Here is a 14,354-nt window from a genome sequence, read left to right as displayed (position 1 = left end):
GCGCCACGGAGACAGTCCTGCTCTACTCTCACCACCATCAGAACATATCTTCAAAGCTATCAGCCCAAAGAAAAAAAAGCGCCATACCACCACCGGGTGGGCTCGAACCTCCGACCTTTTGGTTAACAGCCGATCGCGCTAGCCGATTGCGCCATGAAGACAGTCCTGCTCCACTCTCACCACCATCAGAACATATCTTCAAAGCTATCAGCCCAAAGAAAAAAAAGCGCCGCACCACCACCGGGTGGGCTCGAACTACCAACTTTTCGGTTAACAGCCGATCACGCTAGCCAATTGCGCCACGGAGACAGTCCTGCTCCACTCTCACCACCATCAGAACATATCTTCAAAGCTATCAGCCCAAAGAAAAAAAAGTGCCGCACCACCACCGGGTGGGCTTGAACTACCAACTTTTCGGTTAACAGCCGATCACGCTAGCCAATTGCGCCACGGAGACAGTCCTGCTCCACTCTCACCACCATCAGAACATATCTTCAAAGCTATCAGCCCAAAAAAAAGCGCCGCACCACCACCGGGTGGGCTCGAAGCTCCAACCTTTCGGTTAACTGCCGATCGCGCTAGCCAATGGCTCCACGAAGGCAGTCCTGCTCCACTCTCACCACCATCAGAACATATCTTCAAAGCTATTACCGCAAAGAAAAAAGCAACACACCACTCCCGCGAGGGCTGGAAACTCCAAGCTTTCGGTGAACAGCCGATCGCGCTAGCCCATTGCGCCACGGAGGCAGTCTTGCTGCACTATCAGCATCATCAGAACATATCTTCAAAGCTATCAGCCCAAAGAAAAAAAAGCACCGCACCACCACCGGGTGGGCTCAAACCTCCAACTTTTCGGTTAACAGCCGATCGCGCTAGCCAATGGCGCCACGGGGACAGTCCTGCTCCACTCTAACCACCGTCAGAACATTTCTTCAGAGCTATCAGCCCAAAGAAAAAAAAGCGCCGCACCACCACCGGGTGGGCTCGAACCTCCAACCTTTAGGTTAACAGCCGATCGCGCTAGCCAATTGCCCCACGGAGACAGTCGTGCTCCACTCTCACCACCGTCAGAACATTTCTTCAGAGCTATCACCCCAAAGAAAAAAAAGCGCCGCACCACCACCGGTTGGGCTCGAACCTGCAACCTTTCGTTTAACAGCCGATCGCGCTAGCCAATTGCGCCACGAAGACGGTCCTGCTCCACTCTCACCACCATCAGAACATATCTTCAAAGCTATTACCGCAAAGAAAAAAGCAACACACCACTCCCGGGAGGGCTCAAAACTCTATACTTTCGGTTAACAGCCAATCGCGCTAGCCCATTGCGCCACGGAGGCAGTCTTGCTCCACTCTCACCATCATCAGAACTTATCTTCAAAGCTATGAGTGCAAAGAAAAAGAAGCGCTGCACCACCACCACCAGGTGGGCTCGAACCTCCAACCTTTCGGTTAACAGCCGATCGCGCTAGCAAATTGCGCCACGAAGACAGTCCTGCTCCACTCTCACCACCATCAGAACATATGTTCAAAGCTATTACCGCAAAAAAAAAGCGACACACCACTCCCGGGAGGGCTCAAAACTCTAACCTTTCGGTTAACAGCCGATCGCGCTAGCCCATTGTGCCACGGAGACAGTCCTGCTCTACTCTCACCACCATCAGAACATATCTTCAAAGCTATCAGCCCAAAGAGAAAAAAGCGCCATACCACCACCGGGTGGGCTCGAACCTCCAACCTTTCGGTTAATAGCCGATCGCGCTAGCCAATTGCGCCACGGAGACAGTCGTGCTCCAGTCTCACCACCATCAGAACATATCTTGAAAGCTATCAGCGCAAAGAAAAAAGCAAAACACCACTCCTGGGAGGGCTCCAACCTCCAACTTTTCGGTTAACAGCCGATCGCGCTGGCCAATTGCGCCACGGAGACAGTCCTGCTCCACTCTCACCACCGTCAGAACATTTCTTCAGAGCTATCACCCCAAAGAAAAAAAAGCGCCGCACCACGACCGGTTGGGCTCGAACCTGCAACCTTTCGTTTAACAGCCGATCGCGCTAGCCAATTGCGCCACGAAGACGGTCCTGCTCCACTCTCACCACCATCAGAACATATCTTCAAAGCTATTACCGCAAAGAAAAAAGCAACACACCACTCCCGGGAGGGCTCAAAACTCTATACTTTCGGTTAACAGCCAATCGCGCTAGCCCATTGCGCCACGGAGGCAGTCTTGCTCCACTCTCACCATCATCAGAACTTATCTTCAAAGCTATGAGTGCAAAGAAAAAGAAGCGCTGCACCACCACCACCAGGTGGGCTCGAACCTCCAACCTTTCGGTTAACAGCCGATCGCGCTAGCAAATTGCGCCACGAAGACAGTCCTGCTCCACTCTCACCACCATCAGAACATATCTTCTAAGCTATTACCGCAAAAAAAAAGCGACACACCACTCCCGGGAGGGCTCAAAACTCTAACCTTTCGGTTAACAGCCGATCGCGCTAGCCCATTGCGCCACGGAGACAGTCCTGCTCTACTCTCACCACCATCAGAACATATCTTCAAAGCTATCAGCCCAAAGAGAAAAAAGCGCCATACCACCACCGGGTGGGCTCGAACTACCAACTTTTCGGTTAACAGCCGATCACGCTAGCCTCTTGCGCCACGGAGACAGTCCTGCTCCACTCTCACCACCATCAGAACATATCTTGAAAGCTATCAGCCCAAAGAAAAAAAAGTGCCGCACCACCACCGGGTGGGCTTGAAATACCAACTTTTCGGTTAACAGCCGATCACGCTAGCCAATTGCGCCACGGAGACAGTCCTGCTCCACTCTCACCACCATCAGAACATATCTTCAAAGCTATCAGCCCAAAAAAAAGCGCCGCACCCACCACCGGGTGGGCTCGAACCTCCAACTTTTCGGTTAACAGCCGATCACGCTAGCCAATTGCGCCACGGAGACAGTCCTGCTTCACTCTCACCACCATCATAACATATCTTCAAAGCTATCAGCCCAAAGAAAAAAAAGCGCCGCACCACCACCGGGTGGGCTCGAAACTACAACTTTTCGGTTAACTGCCGATCGCGCTAGCCAATTGCCCCACGGAGACAGTCGTGCTCCACTCTCACCACCGTCAGAACATTTCTTCAGAGCTATGACCCCAAAGAAAAAAAAAGCGCCGTACCACCACCGGTTGGGCTCGATCCTCCAACCTTTCGGTTAAAAGCCGATCGTGCTAGCCAATTGCGCCACGAAGACAGTCCTGCTCCACTCTCACCACCATCAGAACATATCTTCAAAGCTGTTAACGCAAAGAAAAAAGCAACACACCACTCCCGGGAGGGCTCGAAACTCCAACCTTTCGGTTAACAGCCGATCGCGCTAGCCCATTGCGCCACGGAGACAGTCTTGCTCCACTCTCACCATCATCAGAACATATCTTCAAAGCTATCAGCCCAAAGAAAAAAAAGCACCGCACCACCACCGGGTGGGCTCGAACCTCCAACCTTTCGGTTAATAGCCGATCGCGCTAGCCAATTGCGCCACGGAGACAGTCGTGCTCCAGTCTCACCACCATCAGAACATATCTTGAAAGCTATCAGCGCAAAGAAAAAAGCAAAACACCACTCCTGGGAGGGCTCGAACCTCCAACTTTTCGGTTAACAGCCGATCGCGCTGGCCAATTGCGCCACGGAGACAGTCCTGTTCCACTCTCACCACCGTCAGACCATTTCTTCAGAGCTATCACCCTAAAGAAAAAAAAGCGCCGCACCACCACCAGGTGGGCTCGAACCTCCAACCTTTCGGTTAACAGCCTATCGCGCTAGCCAATTGCCCCACGGAGACAGTCGTGCTCCACTCTCACCACCGTCAGAACATTTCTTTAGAGCTAACACCCCAAAGAAAAAAAAAGCGCCGCACCACCACCGGTTGGGCTCGAACCTCCAACCTTTCGGTTAACAGTCGATCGCGCTAGCCAATTGCGCCACGAAGACAGTCCTGCTCCACTCTCACCACCATCAGAACATATCTTCAAAGCTATTACCACAAAAAAAAAGCAACACACCACTCCCGGGAGGGCTCAAAACTTTAACCTTTCGGTTAACAGCCGATCGCGCTAGCCCATTGCGCCACGGAGGCAGTCTTGCTCCACTCTCACCATTATCAGAACATATCTTCAAAGCTATGAGCGCAAAGAAAAAGAAGCGCTGCACCACCACCGGTGGGCTCGAACCTCCAACCTTTCGGTTAACGGCCGATCGCGCTAGCCAATTGCGCCACGGAGACAATAGTGCTCCACGCTCACCACCATTAGAACATATCTTCAAAGCTATCAGCGCAAAGAAAAAAGCAACACACCCCACCCGGGAAGGCTCGAACCTTCAACTTTTCGGTTAACAGCCGATCGCGCTAGCCAATGGCGCCACGGGGACAGACCTGCTCCACTCTGACCACCGTCAGAACATATCTTCAAAGCTATGAGCCCAAAGAAAAAAAAAGCGCCGCACCACCACCGGTTGGGCTCGATCCTCCAACCTTTCGGTTAAAAGCCGATCGTGCTAGCCAATTGCGCCACGAAGACAGTCCTGCTCCACTCTCACCACCATCAGAACATATCTTCAAAGCTGTTAACGCAAAGAAAAAAGCAACACACCACTCCCGGGAGGGCTCGAAACTCCAACCTTTCGGTTAACAGCCGATCGCGCTAGCCCATTGCGCCACGGAGGCAGTCTTGCTCCACTTTCACCATCATCAGAACATATCTTCAAAGCTATCAGCCCAAAGAAAAAAAAGCACCGCACCACCACCGGGTGGGCTCGAACCTCCAACCTTTCGGTTAATAGCTGATCGCGCTAGCCAATTGCGCCACGGAGACAGTCGTGCTCCACTCTCACCACCATCAGAACATATCTTGAAAGCTATCAGCGCAAAGAAAAAAGCAAAACACCACTCCCGGGAGGGCTCGAACCTCCAACTTTTCGGTTAACAGCCGCTCACGCTGGCCAATTGCGCCACGGAGACAGTCCTACTCCACTCTCACCACAATTTGAACATATCTTCAAAGCTATCAGCCCAAAGAAATAAAAAGCGCCGCACCACCACCGGGTGGGCTCAAACCTCCAACCTTTCGGTTAACAGCAGATCGCGCTAGCCAATCGCGCCACGGAGACAATCGTGCTCCACTCTCATCACCATCAGAACATATCTTCAAAGCTATCAGCGCAAAAAAAAGCAACACACCCCACCCGGGAGGGCTAGAACCTCCAAATTTTCGGTTAACAGCCGATCGCGCTAGCCAATTGCGCCACGCGGACCGTCCTGCTCCACTCTCACCACCGTCAGACCATTTCTTCAGAGCTATCACCCCAAAGAAAAAAAAAGCGCCGCACCACCACCGGGTGGGCTCAAACCTCCAACCTTTCGGTTAACAGACGATCGCGCTAGCCAATTGCCCCACGGAGACAGTCGTGCTCCACTCTCACCACCGTCAGAACATTTCTTCAGAGCTATCACACCAAAGAAAAAAAAGCGCCGCGCCACCACCGGTTGGGCTCGAACCTCCAACTTTTCGGTTAACAGCCGATCGCGCTAGCCAATTGCGCCACGAAGACAGTCCTGCTCCACTCTCACCACCATCAGAACATATCTTCAAAGCTATTACCGCAAAGAAAAAAGCAACACACCACTCCCGGGAGGGCTCAAAACTCTAACCTTTCGGTTAACAGCCGATCGCGCTAGCCCATTGCGCCACGGAGACAGTCCTGCTCTACTCTCACCACCATCAGAACATATCTTCAAAGCTATCAGCCCAAAGAAAAAAAAGCGCCATACCACCACCGGGTGGGCTCGAACCTCCGACCTTTTGGTTAACAGCCGATCGCGCTAGCCGATTGCGCCATGAAGACAGTCCTGCTCCACTCTCACCACCATCAGAACATATCTTCAAAGCTATCAGCCCAAAGAAAAAAAAGCGCCGCACCACCACCGGGTGGGCTCGAACTACCAACTTTTCGGTTAACAGCCGATCACGCTAGCCAATTGCGCCACGGAGACAGTCCTGCTCCACTCTCACCACCATCAGAACATATCTTCAAAGCTATCAGCCCAAAGAAAAAAAAGTGCCGCACCACCACCGGGTGGGCTTGAACTACCAACTTTTCGGTTAACAGCCGATCACGCTAGCCAATTGCGCCACGGAGACAGTCCTGCTCCACTCTCACCACCATCAGAACATATCTTCAAAGCTATCAGCCCAAAAAAAAAAGCGCCGCACCACCACCGGGTGGGCTCGAAGCTCCAACCTTTTGGTTAACTGCCGATCGCGCTAGCCAATGGCTCCACGAAGGCAGTCCTGCTCCACTCTCACCACCATCAGAACATATCTTCAAAGCTATTACCGCAAAGAAAAAAGCAACACACCACTCCCGCGAGGGCTGGAAACTCCAAGCTTTCGGTGAACAGCCGATCGCGCTAGCCCATTGCGCCACGGAGGCAGTCTTGCTGCACTATCAGCATCATCAGAACATATCTTCAAAGCTATCAGCGCAAAGAAAAAAAAGCACTGCACCACAACGGGTGGGCTCGAACCTCCAACCTTTCGGTTAACAGCCGATCGCACTAGCCCATTGCGCCACGGAGACAGTCTTGCTCCACTCTCACCACCATCCGAACATATCTTCAAAGCTATCAGCGCAAAGAAAGAAGCAACACACCACTCCCAGGAGGGCTCGAAACTCCAACCTTTCGGTAAACAGCCGATCGCGCTACCGCATTGCGCCACGGAGACAGTCTTGCTCCCCTCTCACCACCATCAGAACATATCTTCAAAGCTATGAGTGCAAAGAAAAAAAAGCACCGCACCACCACCGGGTGGGCTCAAACCTCCAACTTTTCGGTTAACAGCCGATCGCGCTAGCCAATGGCGCCACGGGGACAGTCCTGCTCCACTCTAACCACCGTCAGAACATTTCTTCAGAGCTATCAGCCCAAAGAAAAAAAAGCGGCGCACCACCACCGGGTGGGCTCGAACTTCCAACCTTTAGGTTAACAGCCGATCGCGCTAGCCAATTGCCCCACGGAGACAGTCGTGCTCCACTCTCACCACCGTCAGAACATTTCTTCAGAGCTATCACCCCAAAGAAAAAAAAGCGCCGCACCACCACCGGTTGGGCTCGAACCTGCAACCTTTCGTTTAACAGCCGATCGCGCTAGCCAATTGCGCCACGAAGACGGTCCTGCTCCACTCTCACCACCATCAGAACATATCTTCAAAGCTATTACCGCAAAGAAAAAAGCAACACACCACTCCCGGGAGGGCTCAAAACTCTATACTTTCGGTTAACAGCCAATCGCGCTAGCCCATTGCGCCACGGAGGCAGTCTTGCTCCACTCTCACCATCATCAGAACTTATCTTCAAAGCTATGAGTGCAAAGAAAAAGAAGCGCTGCACCACCACCGGGTGGGCTCGAAACTACAACTTTTCGGTTAACTGCCGATCGCGCTAGCCAATGGCGCCACGGAGACAGTCCTGCTCCACTCTTACCACCATTAGAACATATCTTGAAAGCTATCAACCCAAAGAAAAAAAGCGCCGCACCACCAACGCGTGGGCTCGAACCTCCAACATTCCGGTTAACAGCCGATCACGCTAGCCAATCGCGCCACGGAGACAGTCCTGCTCCACTCTCACCACCATCAGAACATATCTTAAAGCTATCAGCCCACAGAAAAAAGCGCCACACCACCACCGGGAGAGCTCGAACCTCCAACCTTTCGGTTAACAGCCGATCGCGCTAGCAAATTGCGCCACGAAGACAGTCCTGCTCCACTCTCACCACCATCAGAACATATGTTCAAAGCTATTACCGCAAAAAAAAGCGACACACCACTCCCGGGAGGGCTCAAAACTCTAACCTTTCGGTTAACAGCCGATCGCGCTAGCCCATTGTGCCACGGAGACAGTCCTGCTCTACTCTCACCACCATCAGAACATATCTTCAAAGCTATCAGCCCAAAGAGAAAAAAGCGCCATACCACCACCGGGTGGGCTCGAACTACCAACTTTTCGGTTAACAGCCGATCACGCTAGCCTCTTGCGCCACGGAGACAGTCCTGCTCCACTCTCACCACCATCAGAACATATCTTGAAAGCTATCAGCCCAAAGAAAAAAAAGTGCCGCACCACCACCGGGTAGGCTTGAAATACCAACTTTTCGGTTAACAGCCGATCACGCTAGCCAATTGCGCCACGGAGACAGTCCTGCTCCACTCTCACCACCATCAGAACATATCTTCAAAGCTATCAGCCCAAAAAAAAGCGCCGCACCCACCACCGGGCGGGCTCGAACCTCCAACTTTTCGGTTAACAGCCGATCACGCTAGCCAATTGCGCCACGGAGACAGTCCTGCTTCACTCTCACCACCATCATAACATATCTTCAAAGCTATCAGCCCAAAGAAAAAAAAGCGCCGCACCACCACCGGGTGGGCTCGAAACTACAACTTTTCGGTTAACTGCCGATCGCGCTAGCCAATGGCGCCACGGAGACAGTCCTGCTCCACTCTTACCACCATTAGAACATATCTTGAAAGCTATCAACCCAAAGAAAAAAAAGCGCCGCACCACCAACGCGTGGGCTCGAACCTCCAACATTCCGGTTAACAGCCGATCACGCTAGCCAATCGCGCCACGGAGACAGTCCTGCTCCACTCTCACCACCATCAGAACATATCTTAAAGCTATCAGCCCACAGAAAAAAGCGCCACACCACCACCGGGAGAGCTCGAACCTCCAACTTTTCGGTTAACAGCCGATCGCGCTAGCCAATGGCGCCACGGGGACAGTCCTGCTCCACTCTGACCACCGTCAGAACATTTCTTCAGAGCTATCAGCCCAAAGAAAAAAAAGCGCCGCACCACCACCGGGTGGGCTCGAACCTCCAACCTTTCGGTTAACAGCCGATCGCGCTAGCCAATTGCCCCACGGAGACAGTCGTGCTCCACTCTCACCACCGTCAGAACATTTCTTCAGAGCTATGACCCCAAAGAAAAAAAAGCGCCGTACCACCACCGGTTGGGCTCGATCCTCCAACCTTTCGGTTAAAAGCCGATCGTGCTAGCCAATTGCGCCACGAAGACAGTCCTGCTCCACTCTCACCACCATCAGAACATATCTTCAAAGCTGTTAACGCAAAGAAAAAAGCAACACACCACTCCCGGGAGGGCTCGAAACTCCAACCTTTCGGTTAACAGCCGATCGCGCTAGCCCATTGCGCCACGGAGACAGTCTTGCTCCACTCTCACCATCATCAGAACATATCTTCAAAGCTATCAGCCCAAAGAAAAAAAAGCACAGCACCACCACCGGGTGGGCTCGAACCTCCAACCTTTCGGTTAATAGCCGATCGCGCTAGCCAATTGCGCCACGGAGACAGTCGTGCTCCAGTCTCACCACCATCAGAACATATCTTGAAAGCTATCAGCGCAAAGAAAAAAGCAAAACACCACTCCTGGGAGGGCTCGAACCTCCAACTTTTCGGTTAACAGCCGATCGCGCTGGCCAATTGCGCCACGGAGACAGTCCTGCTCCACTCTCACCACCGTCAGACCATTTCTTCAGAGCTATCACCCTAAAGAAAAAAAAAGCGCCGCACCACCACCAGGTGGGCTCGAACCTCCAACCTTTCGGTTAACAGCCTATCGCGCTAGCCAATTGCCCCACGGAGACAGTCGTGCTCCACTCTCACCACCGTCAGAACATTTCTTTAGAGCTAACACCCCAAAGAAAAAAAAAGCGCCGCACCACCACCGGTTGGGCTCGAACCTCCAACCTTTCGGTTAACAGTCGATCGCGCTAGCCAATTGCGCCACGAAGACAGTCCTGCTCCACTCTCACCACCATCAGAACATATCTTCAAAGCTATTACCACAAAAAAAAAGCAACACACCACTCCCGGGAGGGCTCAAAACTTTAACCTTTCGGTTAACAGCCGATCGCGCTAGCCCATTGCGCCACGGAGGCAGTCTTGCTCCACTCTCACCATTATCAGAACATATCTTCAAAGCTATGAGCGCAAAGAAAAAGAAGCGCTGCACCACCACCGGTGGGCTCGAACCTCCAACCTTTCGGTTAACGGCCAATCGCGCTAGCCAATTGCGCCACGGAGACAATAGTGCTCCACGCTCACCACCATTAGAACATATCTTCAAAGCTATCAGCGCAAAGAAAAAAGCAACACACCCCACCCGGGAAGGCTCGAACCTTCAACTTTTCGGTTAACAGCCGATCGCGCTAGCCATTGGCGCCACGGGGACAGACCTGCTCCACTCTGACCACCGTCAGAACATTTCTTCAGAGCTATCAGCCCAAAGAAAAAAAAAGCGCCGCACCACCACCGGGTGGGCTCGAACCTCCAACCTTTCGGTTAACAGCCGATCGCGCTAGCCAATTGCCCCACGGAGACAGTCGTGCTCCACTCTCACCACCGTCAGAACATTTCTTCAGAGCTATCACCCCAAAGAAAAAAAAGCGCCGCACCACCACCGGTTGGGCTCGATCCTCCAACCTTTCGGTTAAAAGCCGATCGTGCTAGCCAATTGCGCCACGAAGACAGTCCTGCTCCACTCTCACCACCATCAGAACATATCTTCAAAGCTGTTAACGCAAAGAAAAAAGCAACACACCACTCCCGGGAGGGCTCGAAACTCCAACCTTTCGGTTAACAGCCGATCGCGCTAGCCCATTGCGCCACGGAGGCAGTCTTGCTCCACTTTCACCATCATCAGAACATATCTTCAAAGCTATCAGCCCAAAGAAAAAAAAGCACCGCACCACCACCGGGTGGGCTCGAACCTCCAATCTTTCGGTTAATAGCTGATCGCGCTAGCCAATTGCGCCACGGAGACAGTCGTATTCCACTCTAACCACCATCAGAACATATCTTGAAAGCTATCAGCGCAAAGAAAAAAGCAAAACACCACTCCCGGGAGGGCTCGAACCTCCAACTTTTCGGTTAACAGCCGATCGCGCTGGCCAATTGCGCCACGGAGACAGTCCTACTCCACTCTCACCACAATTTGAACATATCTTCAAAGCTATCAGCCCAAAGAAAAAAAAAGCGCCGCACCACCACCGGGTGGGCTCAAACCTCCAACCTTTCGGTTAACAGCAGATCGCGCTAGCCAATCGCGCCACGGAGACAATCGTGCTCCACTCTCATTACCATCAGAACATATCTTCAAAGCTATCAGCGCAAAAAAAAGCAACACACCCCACCCGGGAGGGCTAGAACCTCCAAATTTTCGGTTAACAGCCGATCGCGCTAGCCAATTGCGCCACGCGGACCGTCCTGCTCCACTCTCACCACCGTCAGACCATTTCTTCAGAGCTATCACCCCAAAGAAAAAAAAGCGCCGCACCACCACCGGGTGGGCTCAAACCTCCAACCTTTCGGTTAACAGACGATCGCGCTAGCCAATTGCCCCACGGAGACAGTCGTGCTCCACTCTCACCACCGTCAGAACATTTCTTCAGAGCTATCACACCAAAGAAAAAAAAGCGCCGCGCCACCACCGGTTGGGCTCGAACCTCCAACTTTTCGGTTAACAGCCGATCGCGCTAGCCAATTGCGCCACGAAGACAGTCCTGCTCCACTCTCACCACCATCAGAACATATCTTCAAAGCTATTACCGAAAAGAAAAAAGCAACACACCACTCCCGGGAGGGCTCAAAACTCTAACCTTTCGGTTAACAGCCGATCGCGCTAGCCCATTGCGCCACGGAGACAGTCCTGCTCTACTCTCACCACCATCAGAACATATCTTCAAAGCTATCAGCCCAAAGAAAAAAAAGCGCCATACCACCACCGGGTGGGCTCGAACCTCCGACCTTTTGGTTAACAGCCGATCGCGCTAGCCGATTGCGCCATGAAGACAGTCCTGCTCCACTCTCACCACCATCAGAACATATCTTCAAAGCTATCAGCCCAAAGAAAAAAAAGCGCCGCACCACCACCGGGTGGGCTCGAACTACCAACTTTTCGGTTAACAGCCGATCACGCTAGCCAATTGCGCCACGGAGACAGTCCTGCTCCACTCTCACCACCATCAGAACATATCTTCAAAGCTATCAGCCCAAAGAAAAAAAAGTGCCGCACCACCACCGGGTGGGCTTGAACTACCAACTTTTCGGTTAACAGCCGATCACGCTAGCCAATTGCGCCACGGAGACAGTCCTGCTCCACTCTCACCACCATCAGAACATATCTTCAAAGCTATCAGCCCAAAAAAAAAGCGCCGCACCACCACCGGGTGGGCTCGAAGCTCCAACCTTTCGGTTAACTGCCGATCGCGCTAGCCAATGGCTCCACGAAGGCAGTCCTGCTCCACTCTCACCACCATCAGAACATATCTTCAAAGCTATTACCGCAAAGAAAAAAGCAACACACCACTCCCGCGAGGGCTGGAAACTCCAAGCTTTCGGTGAACAGCCGATCGCGCTAGCCCATTGCGCCACGGAGGCAGTCTTGCTGCACTATCAGCATCATCAGAACATATCTTCAAAGCTATCAGCGCAAAGAAAAAAAAGCGCTGCACCACAACGGGTGGGCTCGAACCTCCAACCTTTCGGTTAACAGCCGATCGCACTAGCCCATTGCGCCACGGAGACAGTCTTGCTCCACTCTCACCACCATCCGAACATATCTTCAAAGCTATCAGCGCAAAGAAAAAAAAGCACCGCACCACCACCGGGTGGGCTCAAACCTCCAACTTTTCGGTTAACAGCCGATCGCGCTAGCCAATTGCCCCACGGAGACAGTCGTGCTCCACTCTCACCACCATCAGAACATATCTTCAAAGCTATCAGCGGAAAGGAAAAAGCAAAACACCACTCCCGGGAGGGCTCGAACCTCAAACTTTTCGGTTAACAGCCGATCGCGCTGGCCAATTGCGCCACGGAGACAGTCCTGCGCCACTCTCACCACAATTAGAACATATCTTCAAAGCTATCAGCCCAAAGAAAAAAAGCGCGGCACCACCACCGGGTGGGCTCGAACCTCCAACCTTTCGGTTAACAGCAGATCGCGCTAGCCAATTGCGCCACGGAGACAATCGTGCTCCACTCTCACCACCATCAGAACATATCTTCAAATCTATCAGCCCAAAGAAAAAAAAAGCGCCTTACTACCACCGGGTGGGCTCGAACCTCCGACCTTTTGGTTAACAGCCGATCGCGCTAGCCGATTGCGCCATGAAGACAGTCCTGCTCCACTCTCACCACCATCAGAACATATCTTCAAAGCTATCAGCCCAAAGAAAAAAAGGCGCCGCACCACCACCGGGTGGGCTCGAACTACCAACTTTTCGGTTAACAGCCGATCACGCTAACCAATTGCGCCACGGAGACAGTCCTGCTCCACTCTCACCACCATCAGAACATATCTTCAAAGCTACCAGCCCAAAGAAAAAAAAGTGCCGCACCACCACCGGGTGGGCTTGAACTACCAACTTTTCGGTTAACAGCCGATCACGCTAGCCAATTGCGCCACGGAGACAGTCCTGCTCCACTCTCACCACCATCAGAACATATCTTCAAAGCTATCAGCCCAAAGAAAAAAAAGCGCCGCACCACCACCGGGTGGGCTCGAACCTCCAACTTTTCGGTTAACAGCCGATCACGCTAGCCAATTGCGCCACGGAGACAGTCCTGCTTCACTCTCACCACCATCATAACATATCTTCAAAGCTATCAGCCCAAAGAAAAAAAAGCGCCGCACCACCACCGGGTGGGCTCGAAGCTCCAACCTTTCGGTTAACTGCCGATCGCGCTAGCCAATGGCGCCACGGAGACAGTCCTGCTCCACTCTTACCACCATTAGAACATATCTTGAAAGCTATCAGCCCAAAGAAAAAAAAGCGCCGCACCATCAACGCGTGGGCTCGAACCTCCAACTTTCCGGTTAACAGCCGATCACGCTAGCCAATTGCGCCACGGAGACAGTCCTGTTCCACTCTCACCACCATCAGAACATATCTTAAAGCTATCAGCCCACAGAAAAAAAGCGCCACACCACCACCGGCAGAGCTCGAACCTCCAACTTTTCGGTTAACAGCCGATCGCGCTAGCCAACTGCCCCACGGAGACAGTCGTGCTCCACTCTCACCACCGTCAGAACATTTCTTCAGAGCTATCACCCCATAGAAAAAAAAGCGCTGCACCACCACCGGTTGGGCTCGAACCTCCAACCTTTCGGTTAACAGCCGATCGCGCTAGCCAATTGCGCCACGGAGACAGTCGTGCTCCACTCTCACCACCATCAGAACATATCTTCAAAGCTATCAGCGCAAAGAAAAAAG

The sequence above is a fragment of the Rhipicephalus microplus genome, chromosome 6 (genome assembly GCF_043290135.1).
Source record: "Rhipicephalus microplus isolate Deutch F79 chromosome 6, USDA_Rmic, whole genome shotgun sequence".
Lineage (NCBI taxonomy): Eukaryota > Metazoa > Arthropoda > Arachnida > Ixodida > Ixodidae > Rhipicephalus > Rhipicephalus microplus.
The sequence above is the reverse complement of the archived record's forward strand: the minus strand, read 5'-3'. Positions refer to the sequence as shown.